We start from the raw sequence: 14937 nt of genomic DNA on the forward strand, positions 1-14937 counted from the left end.
AAAATTGTGGTTGATACTTAATATATTTTTTAATTATTTTCATGAGACTTTGGAATGGTTTTCATAGCTGAAGAAACTGATCCACAGGGGTTAAATACCAAAGTACACATCAAGTTAGCCATAAAACCTAGAATTGCAGTAATTACACAAACTCACACACTCACAGACACATTTTTAAAACTCCATCCTTAATGAAAGGCTGATCGATGAAAAAAAAAAAGCACTTTATTTTTCTTGGCGCATTATTTTCCAAGATAGGTTATTTTGGTGCCAAAGTTTAAATTAACGGATGGACTGGATAGGGTAATTTGGAAATGATGCTATACTATGCTGTATGAAAATGAAAATTTTCTTCCCCAAAATTTACCACAAGGTAAAAGACAGAGAAAGAAAAGAAAAATAAATGAACATGACTTTGGAGATAGAGGCATTGATAGGTCAAAGAGTTACGAAAGCAGCCTTCCAGGACTTTTTGGAAGTCTTGGCCTTAATTTCTCATTTTCTAAGAGGACAGAGACTCTCCAAAATACCCTTTCTTAGGACTTCTCAATGCCTGTCATCTGGTTTTTCCTTTCTTTCTCACATTCCCTAGGTTCCCAAAGGAGAGCTCAGAGATTGCGAAAACAGAGGCACTAGAGAAGGAACATTCCAGTCCCTATTAACATCCCACAGGTCTGAGTCCTAGGCACCTACAGCCCACAACTTAGGCCAACTTGACTGCCCAGGACCCTAGCTGTGACCTGTGCAGTGTTCTGCAGATGGACAGCATGGCACCTTTGGCCTGCACGGCAACATCAGTCCCCAAGGATCAAGCCAGAAGAGAAATGGCCATGCCTTAGGATGTGGCTGACTTTGTAGACAGAGAAGGAAAATGAAAGAATGCCTTAAGTTCTACCTCTCAAAAAAAATAAATAAATAAATAAATAACTTTTGGGTACTAGGCTTAATACCTCGGTGATGAAATAATCTGTACAACAAACCCCATGACACGAGTTTACCTATAGAACAAACCTGTGCATGTAACCCTGAGCCTAAAATAAAAGCTTAAAAAAAAAAAAATGTCTACTGCTCCCAGTTAAATGACTGCATCATTCACTACAGAAGCAGAGACAGTTTAAAATAATTATAACGGAGGCCGGGCGTGGTGGCTCACGCCTGTAATCCCAACACTTTGGGAGGTCGACGCAGGTGGATCACTTCAGGTCAGGAGTTCAAGATCACGCTGGCTAACATGGTGAAACCCTGTCTCTACTAAAAATACAAAAATTAGCATGGTGGCGGGAGCCCGTAATCCCAGCTACTCAGGAGGCTGAGGCAGGAGAATCACCTGAACCTGGGAGGCAGAGGTTGCAGTGAGCTAAGATCACACCATTGCACTGCATTGTACTGCAGCTTGGGCCACAAAGCAAGATTCCATCTCAATTAAAATAAATAAATAAATAAATAATTATAATGGAAGTGCAGTCATTCTGGAATGACACAGACTTAAGACAGCTGTGTGACTTTGGATAGGTTACATGATCTCTCTGAGCCTCATTTCCCTCAATGTAACCCGAGAAGGATGATACCTATTCTGGAGAATTTTTTTAATGAGGATGTTAGCAGAGCTCCAAACTCATGATGAATACATGGTACACATTTAATAGATGAGAGTTAAATTCATTATACCTTTGCCTGATTTTCGGAGAGAGGTCATAAGCTGGATGTGAAAATGAACCAAATCGCTAACAGAATTGCAGCACCCTGTTGGAGATGGTAATATATTTTTAATTTTTCTGCCTACAATTTCCTAAGTCTTCTAATTAACATTGTGATACTTTAGCTTGTAGCCTAGCAGTCTTGTTTTTGTCCTCAGTGTTAAGTATGCTCAGTCATATTTTTAGATAACTTAACATTGCATATTTATTTTTAGAGAGCCCAGCCACACATAAATGACCGATATAAATCAACATAAAAGCAGTTCATATCCAAAGTGCCCAGTTTTAACCCTCTGTAGCTGGCAGTTCCATTTTTTAAGGCAAAGTTTCCTAAAGTGTGTAATCTATAAAACTAATTTTATAGGAAATTGACACTGAAGATATTAAGAAAAATCAAAGCACTCTGTGGTCAATTAAATTGGGGAGATGGTAGGGTAAGTAAGCAAAGTTAAGAAGGTTTTTTTTGGTTTTTGGTTCGGTTTTGCTGTTTTGTTTTATCACATGAATTTTCAAAACCTTCAACATTTGAATGTACATGACATAGCTCTGAAAAGGTAATAGGAGTCCTATATTTCCAAATTTTATTTGTGCTCAGAAATGATATTAGGTGCCATTAACTGAATTCTTCTATTGTCTTTTTGTAGAGACATTTGCTATAGGCACAATAATAGGGGTGATGGGGCAGGAGGAAGGTAAAAGCAGAGTGAGAGAAGGCGTTCCAGAGTAACTACTCTTTAAGGCAGGGATCACAGATCCTAATGCCTACAGGAGAAAGTGACATCAAGATCAGAGGTGGGCCAAATGCAACCTAAGAGAGGATGGTAGGTCAGTGGCAAACAGCAGAGCATATGGTCTTTCTACCACAATTCACACTTTTAAAAACATTCTGTGCACCTGTGTATGTCTGGGGGCCTTTTCACCACACACTGCAAGCATGAAGCCCCTATTCTTAGGAGACTGCTTTCATTTTTATTTCAAAAACAGCACCAACTTCAAGAGTGCCTTCAAAGATCCGAATTTTAATTTGTTAAAGGGAGAGAAAAAAAGATGGGGCATATTAGAGCAGGAGGTGGCTGTTCCTCTGTCTTCGTCACAGCTACCACTAGGCCCATCTCAAAGTTAAGAGATGGGATCCTGTTTATAGTTCAACATTATGTTATCCACAAGTGGGTGGATAAGAACCGCTCATGCCTTTGGATCATTTATATTTTACCAGACACTGTTCCATGTGCTCTACTTGTAGCTCCTCATTTTATCCTCACAATAACCCTATCATGATCCCCATTTCACAGATGACACACAAGAGAGTGTAATCCACTGGCCTGTAGTTACACAGCTAGCAAGAGACAGAGCTGGGATTGAAATCCAGGTTGTCTGGTTCTAAAACTCTTAACTATTATGCTCAACTCAGTCTTGGAGGTGTTGTTCCCCATTTGAGGGGGTCTATCAGTTTTAATTGCTTTTGGCTGCAGGGGACAGGAGTCCTAGCTACCAGTGTTTGGAACAAGTTTTGTTTTTGTTGTTTTTTTTTTTTGCCCCCCACAAAACAGGAAATCTGGAAGCAGGTATGTACTGGCAATAGTGCTGTAGCCCAGCAATGTCAGCACCAACTTCTGCACGCTGGTCACAAGATGGATAGTTCTTCACTGGGCATCATATATGAAATCAAGAAGCAAGAAAGAAAAGGGGTGGCACCAGCCTTAAACCCTTTCCCACAAGGCCCCAGCAGACTTCAGCTTACACCTCATTACCAGAATGATATCACACGGCCACGTCTAGCTGCAAAGGAGTCTGGGAAAGCAAGTATTTCTCTTTTCCAGCCCCAAGAGTGGAGGCAGGAACAGAAAACTCTTGTTGGGAACAGGTGCTGGCTTAGCCAGCCAACAGTGTGGACCACAAGGGATTTGGTTTGGTTAAGAAAATACCAACAGAACTTCATCATACAGTGTGTCACCCATGCCATGAACCCAAGGAAAGTTAAACAGCAACAATTAAAAGTGCTGCAAAACCAAAATTGAATTACAGAACTCTGATTACCTTTTGAAATATCTGTTCCCATTCATTTCCAAAAATCTGAAATTATCTGTAAACCTTTTCCCAATCAAATCTGTCTAGGTAGTGTGTAAAAATTACTTGACCTTCACACACCCAGATACTTTCAGTTATGCTATCATTAGCTATGCTATTTTCATTAAATGTTATCTCCTTATTTACAGTTAATAAGTGAAATGACGATTTTCAATACAGTTTCAAATTGGATTGAAATTTTGTTAGTTATTATAAACTAGGAAGCTTCAGTGCTGAAAATACATAGCAGGTTGTTTGTATTTATCATCTATTTTATTTTCCAGTTTGCACTGGCTTTTCTGGGTCTTTCTACAACTTTAATTGTAAATTTTTTCTTTTATATTTTTATCATGGCACTCAAACTCAGAAAACCTGTTAAGGCAACTACATAATGTGATCTAAAAATCCAGTTAACATATTGCTATGGAAACCAGGAAATAGAAACAGCACTCTAATCATTCCTTTAGACAACCATGGCTGTGTGTGTGTGAGTGTGTGTGTGTTTAAAACTTTTTAAATTCATTAATTTATTCACCTTTTATTGAAAGCTGTTACTGAACCCAAAATCTGTAATTGATCTGTCCATAAATAGGCCAAGTGCCTTATAACCAGTAAATTAGTTTTTTTGCTTGTTTGTTTGTTTTTTTGTTTTTTTAATGAGCTGTAGTCATTGATAAATTATGCCATGCAGTATCAGGAAATCTCCAGTCAGGTCACGTTGTTTATTTAGCCAGCAGAGGCCTCTTGGTATGGTGTGAAGGACACCTGACTGGGCTGAGAGCTAAGTTCTAACCTTGCCCCTCTTACTAACCAGATGTGTGACTCTTCCAGGAACTCTTAGGGACTCAGTTTCTTTACCTGCAAAATGGTTCAATTCAATAGTAACGTAACGGGAACTTTCCTTTTCCATAAAACTGGGGAATCACGAGATAATCTCTTTTGAGGATTGAAATCACTCTTATGTAACCTCTGGTAATGCCTGGCACTTGGGAAATGATAACTATTCTCACTGTATTTTTCTATCTTTCATTCTGTAGTAAATAAGACCTGAACCTGCATAGTAACTGTTATTTTAACCCATGACTTTCAATAACGAAGAGATCTATGTCTCATTATCTATTACCATGATTGAACAAGCCCGTGTGAGATGCTTGAACAGGCCCATATAAGAGCCGGAACGAATTCAAGTCCTAACCAGCAATGCCCGTTCCTTAGATCCTATTACCTTTGAGTGTTCATTTACTCTTGTAGGTGTCAATTTTTATAGCGAAATATAAAGTTATCCCAACACAATTACACCTAATAGAGTTCACCAAGGCCCCAAAAGCTCTGTTTTAAAAATCATCGTAAGACTTCAACATTCAAGAATTCAACTTTTGTTCTGTTTTGCTTGTTCATCGCTATTTGCCCAGTTATTTAATCAGCCTGCTTCTGGCTATGAAAAAAAGAAAAAGAAAAAGAAATGGAAGTCTCCTCGTGGTTAAACTCCTCTGTTGTTCTTCCTTGCAGAAATCTGAGTTATTACAGTAGAGGGTAATCGTTGCATAATGAAATCATTGGGACAATTCATCCATCCACTTCTACCTCCGCCTCTAACAGTGAACTCCTTGTGTCTGCGGTGCCCAAATCTCTCTCTACTCGGGTGGGCGCAGGGCGGTTAGCGGAGACGTGGGAGAAGCGGAGAGCAGAGCTCGTGCCCTTCCCGGGGTCAGCGAGCGGAGTGCCAGGAGGGTGCGCGCCCTGCCTCTGCGCCCGGGGTGACACTCGCCTCCCAAGCGCCAGGAGGGGGAGTCTCGGTCCCGCTTATCTCCGGCTGTGCTAACTTCAGACTGCCTGAGCTGGGGGAGGAGAGCGCGCAGCCAGGGCGAGAAAACTTCTCCACCTAGAAAGTTTCACCTTGTCGTGGGCGGGGCAGAGGCGGGAGGAAACGCGACCCCCGCGGGGCCAGGCGCGGCGCGGACGGCAGGAAGGGCGGGGGCCGATTTCCCTCTGGGTGGTGCCAATCCCCACCTCAGCGGTCCTCGGAACCCGCGGACTAGGCGGACGGACAGCGCGCGAGGCAGACATACACGTGCTGGGGCGGGCAGGCGAGCGCCTCGGTCTGGTTGCCTGGCTGTGCCTGCGGCCCCAACGCGCCCGGGCCGCCACGGGCCGCGCGCGCCGATGCCCGGCTGAGTCACTGGCAGGGCAGCGCGCGTGTGGGAAGGGGCGGAGGGAGCGCGGCCGGCGAGCGAGCGGGCGGGCGGGGCGCTGGGCTCGGCCCGGCCGCAGGTGACCCGGAGGCCCTAGCCGCCCGCGGCGCCCGGAGCGCTTTGTGAGCAGATGCAGAGCCGAGTGGAGGGCGCGAGCCAGATGCGGGGCGACAGCTGACTTGCTGCGAGGAGGCGGGGAGGCGCGGAGCGCGCGGGTGGTCCTTGCGCCGCTGACTTCTCCACTGGTTCCTGGGCACCGCAAGGTAAAACTGCAGCCCCTTTCAAATCCCGCACCCCACCCCTCGCCCCAGCGGTTCTGCTTTCTTTGTTCCCCTAAGAGACCTGACTGCTGTTCCAGGGGGCAAAACCACGGAGGTGGGCTAGAGTTTACGGGCTTCGGAAACTGAAGAGACGTGGCCAGGGGAGGACGAAACTAGAATGGGGCTTGCCGTTTTAGGGTGTTGCCTCTGATGGCCACCTGTATGACTTAGGAGGGAGAGGGGCACTGGGACAGTGGATAATGTATGACTGTTATGGCCCAGCAAGTTTTAAAGCTGGGATCTGACTCAGCCCTTACAAAAAGGATCCGGTCATCCTCGTCCCACCGTAATGCAGCCCGCAAGGTTTGAACCTAGCTGTTTCCTTGTTCCCAGCCTTGCTTTATCTGTGTTATGTTGGGGTCCTTCCAAGGGGTAGGTGTTTCTGTGAAAGTCTGAATTCATTTCTGGCAATCACGCGGGGCTTGTGATCCATCAATTTTCCATCGTACCTTATCTCTTTCTGGGGCTTGTGGAGGACATCTATCTTATTAGGTGAAATAGATTATAACCAGAGGCTGGGCAATGTGGCCAGTTGTAGTGCTGACCCGATAATTAAAGCACCCGTGAAAGTACTTTCCCTGACTATTGTCAATGCAGAATTTACTCCCAAGTACGGTTTCCCATTCATATCTTTCATGTTTTAAAAGAGCCATTTGCTAATTTGGCAGTTGGAGAGGGCTCCAGTGGCTCACGCATGAATAGTTGCCCAGTGTATTTTACCTTATCACAGTTTTATGTTCAAAGGAGCCCTCGGGCAGAATGAAATATTGTCAACTCTCTTAGGCAAAATAATCAAGATACTTTAATTGCTATGTTAAGATGGTCCATGGATGTGAGAGGATTGTAAAAACTGACGTTGGAGGCAATATAGACTATCTGGACCCTCTCTTGAATTTTAAGAAGACTGTTCACATTCTGTAGCTTTGGGTGGAGGTTTATTCTGTCGCTTCCATCAGCCAGACACATGCACATTGCCATGCAAATGGATTCAGAAAAACATTATATCCCCTTACAGCTAAACTATTATAGCTGACTAATGAATTTTTTCTGCATGAAGATGATCTGAAAATGATGTACATCGTGTTTCTATGTGCTACAGGGACATAAATTGCATTTTTATGTAAATAGTGTAAGTGGTGCTTGGATTATTTACAGGTACATAGCTTTCCTTGCTTGTTTTAAGCTAATTGAGCTTTGTTTTGAACATGTAAACTTCCATAATGGAACATAAGTGAGGTACTTTGGTTCCTATCATTTGCAAGTCTGTGGTGTATTCAATGTTCATTCTTTTTAAACTGCTGAATAACAGAGGGAAAATTTACATCATTCATAAGAAATTTTTGTAGTACGAAAAATGTGTCTGATAGCCTATAAAATATGCTGGTGTTTTAAAAATTCTATTCAGTTTTCAAACTTAATGGTGCATAAGCTATAGTTATTAACTTAAATATGTTTTGCTTTTAACATGATGGAATTTGTGGCATATAGAAGATGGTCTACCGACTACTGCTTTTTCAAAATTGCTTTGTTCTTGATACATGGCAATAGGGGTTTACATCAGATGTATACTACATGCTTTCAAAATTAGTGGATGGAGTTTATCTTCATGATAAAAATGTAGCAGATTAATCACAGCCAGTCAATATGAAAGCCCATAACTAATATTTTCACTACTTTTAAACCTATAATAGAGAAAAATGACCCTTTGCTAAGCAGGAGAAATACCCATATTTTATAAATTCCTTTTAAGACTATGTAAGTATATGCCTTGCATTAATCTTGAAGTCTTTAAACAAATTTTGTCTTAATGAAGGCTAAACTAAGAAATACATTTCAAAACTCAATTTCCTTAGCTGTTGTGAAAATAGCGTTTGAAATAGCATTAGTCTAATTATCCTTCTGCAGAACTACATAATAGTCTCAAATACACTTTTTCTCAAACGTGGTCATCTCAAAACAAGGTGAATAACTCAGAGGGGCTAACATCATCTAACTGGCTCATTTTCTCCAAGTGGCTGCACCAAGGACGTGATGACACCCCCATGGTGAGCACAGTTCCTCACACATTCGGATTACCTCCCATTTCTCTGTCCTCTTCCTACTCAACCCTTTCCTTTGGTTTGGTCAGAGCTGCTTTCAAGGCCTTCTGTGCCCCCATTTCTCCAGCCCAGTTTGCTGGTTTCTTCTTTAGGCATTAGGCTTAGTGATTCTCACCAGAGCCATCTACGCTTTCTTTTCCATGGTCTAAATCCCTAAGATTTCCTTGTTCTGCTGTGTTTATTCATGGGATACTCAATTTCCTCATTGTGCCCTCTTAAGGGGAGAAAATGTATATAGAAACTCAAGTGTCAGGAAGTGAGCCTTCTTTTCCTGGCTGGTATATGCTGAAACTAGTATTTTTGACACCAAGCCCTCAGGGCAGAGTTTCTTCATGGGTTTTGCTCAGTGCAAAATAAATAGTCACTTCTCAGTAATAGATGATAGATACACTGACTAATGTTAGTTCAGAATCACTTTGATGATGTATTCTCAACTGACACTGAGCTGCTGCCAGATCCACATTTGCCCGAACAAAAATAGCTAGGACCTATAGCTTGAGTATCATATGTGCTAGGTACTACAGCATTTTCTTTAAAAGAAAAAAATGGAATCTGCCCTTGAGAAGTTTACAATCTAGATATACAGACAAACATCACATATAAAATGAACCCAAATTCATAATTATTAAGAGGACATCACACGAGAAACACTTTTGAAATCATCCTATTTGCTATGAAATCATAGAATTTTTTTTAAAAAATCAAAGATTGGAACTTGAAAACCTTAAGATTTTCAGGCTGCTTCTGCATACATCATCTTTCTGATACCAAAACAACCTTACAAGATAGGCAAGTCTGATAATATCTTAACATTCTCAGGTTATAGACAAGGAAACTGGGCTTGAGACTACTCCATGCTATTTCAATAGCACCGTACCACTTCTCCCCAGCCATCAACTGTTGGAAACATTTTCCACGGAGGTATAATTAGGGATGCTTAAGGTAGTGATAAATGATGAATATAACATATCTAGTCCCTGGAGTTTTATCACCTTCTCTTTCTCCAGTTCTTTTTTCTTTTTTCTTTTCTCTTTTCTCCAGTTCCTTCTCCAGTTTTTTTTTCTTTTCTTTTCTTTTTTTGTTTGTAGTGAGACATACCAAGAAAAGGTTTCATTCATATGTGTGGGGCATTCTGCTCCTGTTATCAGATTAAGAGCCGTGAATAATTTTGTAATCTATCCTTCTATCAGAAAGCCCATTCTCAGATATCTTTTCAGCTGTGTTAAACAGTTTAGTATATTCCCCTTGGGATTTGTTTCAATAAAAACATCCAGTAAAATCTGACTACTTTGCTTTTCATGGGACAAAATGAAGAAAGTGCTTTTATAAGCTGTGAAACTTAATTGAGAGAAAAAATCACGTGTGGCATTTGTAGCAGGAGGTGTGAGAACAGTGAAATGAAAAACAGTTTACTTTGTAATCACATACCCAGGTACACATATTTCTCTCTGTGATTGCATAATGTGTGCAAGTATGTTTATGTAGGTTACTCCCATTGATTTTACTTTCTGTAATAAATTATGTAGCTATAGGGCCCATAGGCAATTATATAATGGGCAATAGAATCTGAAAATGTATATCTCCTAATATAATGAAGGATAGCAATTATGAAACGTGTTTAGAGAATCACAAGTTATCGTGGAAGCGAGGTTCTTGTACTCCAAGAATGTGAATGAAGATTTAGTCATTCATTCAGGATAATTTTTTGACAACCTACCAGGCATAGTTCTAAAATCTGGCATTTCCACAGAGTATAAAACAGACAAAAATCTCTAACCTCGTGACACTCTGTTCTATTGAGTTGGCAAAGAAAGAAATACATAACTAAAATGTGTCATATGTCAGGTGATGATAATAGCTTCAAGCATAATAAAATGGAAAAGAGAATAGGGACTGTCAAGGATAGGAGGGAGTGGGATGGTGATTGAAAAAATCAGTAGTGAGGTCAGGGAAGGCTTGTCTTCAAAGGTGGGCTTTGGGCTACAGCCTGAAGGAGATGAGGAAGTGAGCCAGACGCATATCAGGAGCGCTTCTCAGGAGTGCTATTCTCATCATGTTTTTCCTGAAATTGTGCAGTTCACAGCTTGCACAACTGTCCATAGAGTCCCTGGTTTTGGAGGGAGATACCTGAACAGTGCCCCTGTTTTTGTAGGGAAATACCTGGACAGTGCCTGCCCTCATTAGCTACCATGTTAAAGATGAAGATACAGGAGTGGCCCCCATCTCTTGGTTTATGTGACATGGAAGAAGATCCAGATTTTTTTTGCTATTATTATTATTATTATTATTATTATTATTATTATTGGCACTCACCTGATCTCATCCCATACTCCATCCTCTATCAGAGATATTGCTCCATTCGGACAACTTTCCTTCTTATTTTCCACACTGTGAGCCTGGCACAGTGGGATTTGTTGAGAGCGATACCCGTGGCTTTTTTTTCGCTGATCCCTTCCACAGTGTAAATATAAAGACAGCAAGAGGCAGTTGCTGATGGTGTGCAGCTTCTGTCTGCTATGCACTTCTTTCTTTCCCCTTCACTCTCCTTCCTTTTCCTTTCCAGTATTAAGTCACTGCATTGGATTTTCTTCCTCTTTTCTTCCTTTTCCCTTATTCCCCTATTTATATCTGTATCAAGATTTGTAAACAGGTAATTTAAATGAGGAAAACTAACTGTTTCACTAGGGATTGACAAACTGCTTAAGAAAAGCATAGGGGCAGTCACCGCTGGGCGTGATGAGAGCTGCTGTGAGGCTCAGTGTGTGGCCTGGGCCCATGTGGTGGTATCTTTCAAATTTTCAAGAGAAGCTAGGACTCTCCCAATGTTAAAATGTTGACTCAGTGTCTTTAAAACACCCTACAGCTTACAGTGGCAGAAAGTCTGCAAGCCAGATTGGGCTCCTGATGGTCCCAATTCCAGCAGCATGCGTGGCCCAAGAGTCCCAGGACTGCTTCTACAAAATATTTTATTTTCTAAAATTCTCAGAAAATTAACTACAATTCTCTGGAAAATTAACTAAGCAAATTTTTTAAAACCAATATTTTATGTCAGTTCCTATTGGCACGTAGTTATTTTTCTAAACTCATCAGCCCACATACTTTACATCAAACTATGTACATTTCTAAACTAAAGGGTAATCTAGTTATGTCATTCTTAAACTGAAGTAGTCATTTTCTGAAACCTGAATCCATCATGGCTTTATGCATCAATTTCATTTCCAAGTTCTCTGATTCAGGATAAACTCCACCTTTTGGAATATTATCTCTCTTTCTCTCTCTCTCTCTCTCTCTCTCTCTCTCTCTCTCTCTCTCTCTCTTTGTCTCTGGAAATGACTGAACTTCACCCGTTGTTATTAACCTGCCATTGAAACTCAAAACATGTACTGCCCTGCTGGTTTCCAGTGCCCTTTAAAAGCAATCAGATCAGTGTTAAAATCTATTTTTCCAAAGGAATAAAAACTCACAGGTTGTGCGCTGACTTATTTCCTTTAATCCTAAAATCTCAGTGAAATGCCGAAGCTAGCAGCCCTCCAGAAGGCCACTGTGTTAGAAAGGAAGATTATGTACTGTATTTCTTCCTACTATTTTAAATGCAAATATAATAATATATCATGAAACAGTGCACATACAGCGCACATATTAAGATCAGTGACCTATTCCTGTTTTGAAATGGTCTCCTACTCCCTGATAGTTGGAATTCTGAGGCAGCACCTAGACTCTCAGGTCCAATTGGAAATTGTATGTTTTTTAAAATAAAAGAATGACTTGGGGGAATAACTGTTTGATAAGACTGTGGAAGATTTCTAATTTTTAATATTTTATTAAAAATGTAAAGAAAGGCATTCAAAGCTGAGACCTTTAAAATAGTATAGTCTTTGCAAGTTAGAGGAAAAGAGAAGTGGTAAATTTATTAGAGATAGATTGCCTCCTTTGAGGCCTACTCATGTGGGAAAGGAAAACCCAGCCAAGTTTTAGTTCCATAAGACAATTCAACCTAGCTTTAAAAATAAGTTTTGGCTTTGCTTGGGACCAGAGTATGTTTAGATCAGCATTTTAGCTATTAAATTTTAAAACTAGGGGTCTTTTAAGGGAAATTTAATCCTTGTGTTTTTGATTCACTAAATCTTAAATCATTACTCACAAACTGTATGTCCCTCTAAGCTCTTTGATGTCCAAGAAATCTTTAAAATTGTGTAAGGGCTTTTTGTTCCAGAAAAAAATAGGAAGTTGGTTTTTGCTAAGTGTCAGTAAACAGCATCCTCAAAAATCTGATTAGGTCTAAAATCCTGCAACCATGACAGTATGGATGTTTGAATGATGCAATGTGAAAATTGTAAGTACTTTTTAAAGTCCTTGTTTACCAGTAATATTCAGTTGTAATCCTTACTAACCCCAAGGAAATTATTTTGACACATTTTCTCTCTGTTTTATAATATAAAGACACAGCCCAAATATTTATCATTTTATTCTGGCACATAGTAGGTAATCAGTAAATATTTTGTAGACAGCTAAATGAATGACTCTTTCTTCTGCCCAGAAACTTCTAGCTAATGTCAGTTCTTCTATTCAATATTGATATCCATCTGTCATACCTTGGAATGAGATCTATTCTGAGTCAGTGACCTCGTTCGACAAATTTTTTAAAATAAGCCGTCTTACTAAATATATGACATTTATTGAAATTCATTTTGCACCATGAAGCAACTGCCTTGAACAGAGTGCTGAAAATAGGAAGGAATTTCTAGACTAATTTGATTAAATATTCAGTTGTTGCCATATGCTTTCTGAAAAAATTGATTTTTCCCCTTTTACTATTCCTATCATCCTTCCTCCCACCTTGACATGCTTACTGATTGAAAGCTATGCACTGAAAAAGGGCAGGTCGCTTGTACGTATAAGCAAGAGCAGCAAGTCCAAACAGGCTTAGAAAACATAATGCTATAATCACAAGTTGTCATAATATAGGAGAAGGGAGAGAGGAATACTCAGCCATAAGAGTGGTGTTGGGTATTGCTCCAAATTACATGGATGACACATCTTTGAACTCTATTGTGTGGGGGGAAAACACCTTCTTGCTGTAGTTAGATTTCCTGTTTGTGAATGTGTATTTTCTGGTAACTAGACTTCCTATATGAATTCGACATAGCTTTAAGTGTATTTCAAATGACATGATTAAAGAATGGCTGCTTTGGAGACAGCAACTCCTTCTCTCATAAAGAAATAAACTATCATGCTAAAACACAGGCATTGAGATCTTTCTTGATACCATATAGTGAGTTTCTAATGACTCATCACATTTTATCCTCAGAAAACCTTTCCTGATGAAAAGCATGTTGTTTTAGTATCATATTTAGGGTGATGGAATTGGCAATTTCTTATATCTTGAGGGGGCAGGGGGGTAAAAGGAAAACTGTGTTAATATGGTCTTAAAATAGAGATTCTCTTAGGTTAACCTGAAGATTTACTAAATACATCATCATTACAGCTTGTTTTGACATGTAATTGTAGATAGCAGTGTATCAGCAGTGACTTATTTATACAGCTTTGTTTAGACATGCCTAATTTTTATTTCATTGGTGGAACCAAACCATCAGTAATAAATCATATATCAGTGTTTTTGTACACATTCATATTTATATGACTTTTAAAATTCCAATGTAAAGGTCTCACAACTTGAAAAATGAATGACTACCTGAGTATTTGAACAGTTGGGAAAATGTAGTTCAATTTAAGAAAGATTTTTTGTGACAATTCTTATGCCATATATAGAAAATAGATAATAAGGAGAAGGGCTGCAGGTTTAGGTGGGATATTGGATCAATGAGGCAAAGGAAGGGGAAAGGTGGGCAGGATATGCTGAAGGGTCATGGGCTTGAGTGTACCGTAAGTCATAAAGAGAGTGTACCATTAAGAATCAGGCTGCCTGAATTCTAAGTAGCAAAGGGGCAGATCATAATGGGGAATAGGCCAGGCACAGTGGCTCACGCTTGTAATCCCAGCACTTTAGGAGGCCAAGGTGGGTGGTTTGCTTGAGCTCAGGAGTTTGAGACCAGCCTGGGCAACATAGCAAAACCCCCCTCTTAAAAAAATACAAAAATTAGCTGGACATGGTGGTGCACACTTGTAGTCTCAGCTACTCAGAAGGCTGAGATAGGAGGATTACCTGAGCCCGGAAGGCCAAGGCTGCAGTGAACTGAGATCACACCACTGCACTCCAGTCTGGGTGGCAAAGAGAGACCCTGTCTGAGAAAAAGTGGGGGAGGGAGGGTGTGGAATACAGTAAAGCTCAAGGGAAAATGGTAGGGCCCAGGGTAAGCAAAGTCTAAATTTCTACCAACTTGTGTTACACGTGATTTGATTCTGGGGAAAGATAGACTATCATCTACCCAGTCCTAAATTGGGCCTCTTAGTCTGTCCTCCCCTCAGTTACCAGGAAGAATAGCAGGGATATGTCACAGAAGTAGAAAAAGCTTTTATTCTGAGTGTCAGAGGCATGTGCTAAGCACTCTGTTATCTACTCCCAGGAACTCTAAATGAAATTCCATTTTCTCTGAGGAAATCA

At 40.4% G+C, this 14937-nt stretch overlaps 1 protein-coding gene and 1 long non-coding RNA gene across 2 annotated transcripts in view; one reads left to right on the forward strand and one right to left on the reverse strand.

The window, feature by feature from the left end:
• The window catches only part of LOC119626214 (uncharacterized), a 126139-nt gene that overhangs the window by 104474 nt on the left and 6728 nt on the right, over positions 1–14937 (reverse strand). The gene's annotated exons all lie outside the window — the stretch shown is intronic.
• The window catches only part of MET (MET proto-oncogene, receptor tyrosine kinase), a 117309-nt gene continuing 108070 nt past the window's right edge, over positions 5699–14937 (forward strand). The window contains exon 1 of the mRNA XM_007982678.3: positions 5699–6219. The gene's annotated coding sequence lies outside the window, so the exon portion shown is untranslated. The remainder of the gene's footprint in view (positions 6220–14937) is intronic.

The sequence above is a fragment of the Chlorocebus sabaeus genome, chromosome 21 (genome assembly GCF_047675955.1).
Source record: "Chlorocebus sabaeus isolate Y175 chromosome 21, mChlSab1.0.hap1, whole genome shotgun sequence".
In the NCBI taxonomy this organism is placed as follows: domain Eukaryota; kingdom Metazoa; phylum Chordata; class Mammalia; order Primates; family Cercopithecidae; genus Chlorocebus; species Chlorocebus sabaeus.